Raw genomic sequence first — 3,843 nt, forward strand, 5'->3', positions numbered from 1 at the left:
TGGAATTCTCATACATTGTTCGTGGGAATCAGTCCCTTATGAAAACAGCTTGTCGGTTTCTTATAAACATCAACTTACTGTGACTGCCATAGTCCCACCTCTAGGGATTTAACTTAGAGAAGTGAAAAGTTACTTCCAAATACCTCTTCAAAAATGTTTATAGTGAGTTTATTAATAATCACATAAAACTGGAAATAATCTAAACTGCCTTCAATTGGTGAATGGATAAACAAATTATGGTATATCAATACAGTGAAATACTACCCAAGAATAGTGAAGTAGAGTGGAGAGTGGGAATGGAGTCAATGGAATTGTAATAGATAAGTATGATTTCTGTGCTGGTGAAAGGATAACTATTGCATAGTTCTGTAAAACTGTAACAACAAAAAAAGAGATAATAAAAAATAATTATTTTTAAAGCAAAAAAAAAGGGATGAGATGGTGATACATACAACAACTTGTAGAAATCTCAAAGACATTATGCTCAGTGAAAGAGATGTCAAAGGTTACATTTCTGTGTGATTTCACTTAGACGACATTCTTGAAAAGACAAAACTATAGTAATGATTAGATCAATGGTCACCAGCATATACGGGTGGGGACTAGAGGTGTGCTGGGCAGAGATAGCATGAGGAGTTATTTGGGGTGACGATAAATAATTGTTTTTTTCCTGGCTGTGGTGGTGTTTACACAAAACTTCCACATGCTAAAATTTTCTACAACTGTACATCAAAACAAATGAATTATACTCTATATTTGAAAATAAAATAAAGTGATTCATAACGTTTAACAGACAAAGATAACACACACATTCATATATGCATGTGAACTTTCTGGAAAAGTAAACAAAAGGGTTACTCATTAAACAGTTTTTTGGATAGTGTTGAAGTTTCTATTTTATTGCATGTACTTTTCTACTATTTCTCTATATTAGCATATTTGTATCATTGTTTTAATTAAAAAATAAAAATAAAGAGGTAATGTTTGGGATGGTTCAAATGATAAAAAAAGAGGAACTGCAAAATCTTGAAGAAATCTACAAATAATAGGTTCTAAATATCTGAAACTCAGTTTCTTATAGTCTCCTTTCTGCCTTCAGTCCAAATTCAAACCCTGATCATGCAAAAAAGGCAAGAGTAAAGAGTCAGCCTGAGAAAAATGTTCTGAAACTACATGTGATCACTGATAAATGTAAAGTGGTTGCCCTTGGTTGGATAAGATCAAGTTAAGAGCCTTGGAAGTATTTGTGAAACAAGAAAATCAATAGCTTTGTGTATTTAATGTCTCCTCTGGAAGCAAAGTCAAAAAAAGAAAAACAATACCACTTTGTGTGTAGTGTTCTACAGGAGATAAATCCTTTCAAATGATCTGAGTTGGGGGTGTGCATTATCTGAGAGTTGGCAATTTAGCACGAGCTGATAAATCATTTCGCTTGACCTGAAAACATGGAGAGAAGATGGGACAAAATGGCACCCAATGCATCCTCTCCTGCCATGCATGTTTTACACGGATGACTGATGGCTTTTTCACTTGTTCCCTGTAATGTAAATTTAATGTACTATTTCAGAAATGGAAAGCATATTTTTAAAAATTTTTTCACAGTTCAACCACATTGAAAATCTTAAACGTCAAGTTTTTGTTTTCTGGTTTGTTTTTAATTTCTATTTGGTAACAGTAATGTATGTCTAATGTAGTTGTCTCACATCCAAGTAAAGTATCCATACACATTCACCCCAGGACTTTAACCTGCATCTATAGATCAAAAGTGCAAATAGGTATAATCCGCCAAGTTTCATAATCTCCTTTCACAACGTAACTCCCATGCATGATGCCCTTTCCGTTCCAACCCGCACTGTCTTCTTCAAGTCCTAGATGCTCCTGTCTTAGCCTAATACTGCTCCTCGCTTAATGGATGTCCCACACTATTCTTCCCAACTCCATGGAAACATATATGTAGTGCCAGATTTTTCTTTTTCTTTTTTTTTTTTTTAAAGATTTTATTGGGGAGTTTGGGGATGGGAACAGTGTTAGGGAATCAGGGGAAGGGGAACAGACAAGTTGCTGTGTTTTTGTTCTTCAGTCTAGTTGTGGAGGATGTTGCTTCCCTGGCCCATATTGGTATTATCATTGCTCTTCCCCGGATAAGGCAGATCGGTCACTGGCCTCTGGATGGCCACTCACGGTGGCTCTTGGCAGCTCACACCGGCTGCCAGCCGCTCATGTGGGCTGNCTTTGAGGGGAAGTGGTAAAACTGTGGTCAATAATATACAGTCCTCTGTGTTTAATCCATTTGTGTTCAAGTAAAAGAAAACTGTGAAGTTATTTTTTAACTAGAACCTTTACAAAGCTGGTAATATTTGTGATGATAGTTTTTCATTTCTAATTTCTTTTAAGTCATAGTCTTATATGTATTGTACAATGCAATAGCTTTACCTAGAGGGTGAGCTGGAAAAGTGGAGTTTTTCCGTAGAACTGGATAATATTTTTAGTGCTCAGAGTTATTTAACAGTTGAAGAGAAGGATTAGTGAGGGATTTATGGGTTCAGCTGTTTGTTCCCCTCACTAGGTATTGGCCTGAGTCTTATCCCTAGCCCATAGACCTTAATAGGGGTTGACTACAAATGAAGAAAACACTTGTGAAACTTTCAAAGTGATTTGATGAAGACAGAAATGAAGGCTTCAGTTGAGTGTAATTGCCCTACAAAGAAACTAAAATATTCATAGGTCAGGAGTTACATGTGTTTTACTGCAAAGTAATAAAGTAACTCATCCAAAACTATCCTTCTAGGTATTTAAAATATGGTAGATACAATCCCTTCTAAGTGGTGCCCTTGATTTATCACAGTTCATTTGGAGAATCATGACAGGTGAAGTCATAGAACTGGCTTCAAAGTCAAGGCACTTCTCTGAGCAAACTCTTCCTCTTCTCACTTGTGGATAAGGAATCTAGGAGACCATGTTAATCTAACATAGAATATCAAATAAATTAAAAATGATAATATTCAGTGATGGCAAAGGCACAAGGAAACAGGCACTCCCAGATAGAGAATGGAGAATAAAAGGGAGCTGGCAGAGAGCTCAATGAGAGAAAAAGGGATATATTTAAAATGATCTGTGATGAAGATCTAATTGTTATGGATAAGACATAATACTACTATTCATAAAAGGTTAAATAAAGGAAATAGAAGGAAATGTCTAGATACCTGATAAAAATTAAAAGTTGCAGACATAAATTTATAAAATTATTAATGGTCATGATGACTATCATCATGACATATCACATGTACTAAAAACAAAGATATAGAAAAACAAAATAGTTCAAAGATGTAATTGGAATTAGGTTGAGGCAGGTAACAGAAAACATAAAACAATAGTGATTTAAGCAAAATAAGTCATATGTCAATCCTGGTCTGCTGTGTAATGTTGTTTTACAAAATTTTCAGAGATCCACATTTCCTCTGGTTTTTCACTATGAGAAAGGAGTGACTCTCATTCTTATGATCCACAATGGCATTCTAGCAATCATATTGACATTTCAAGCTGCAGAATGGAAAACCAGGCCAGCAATGCCTGACATCTATCTCTTAAAGAATTTCCTAGAAGTTGATAGGTAACATGCTTACATCCCTTTGGCCAGAACTTCATCATCTAGTGGCATGGAGGGCGAACATATTGTCTTTATTCCAAGAAGCCATGCACCCAAGAGAAAGTTATATAATAGAATGAAGGAATGGACAAATAGCAGTCTCTGCCAAACATATCTATCGTGAAAAAAGGAGAAAATATTGCTTCAAATATCTATGGATTACATGTACTAAAATTGAGCAAAAATGTATCAAAAAT

The sequence above is a fragment of the Hipposideros armiger genome, unplaced genomic scaffold (genome assembly GCF_001890085.2).
Source record: "Hipposideros armiger isolate ML-2016 unplaced genomic scaffold, ASM189008v1 scaffold_339, whole genome shotgun sequence".
In the NCBI taxonomy this organism is placed as follows: domain Eukaryota; kingdom Metazoa; phylum Chordata; class Mammalia; order Chiroptera; family Hipposideridae; genus Hipposideros; species Hipposideros armiger.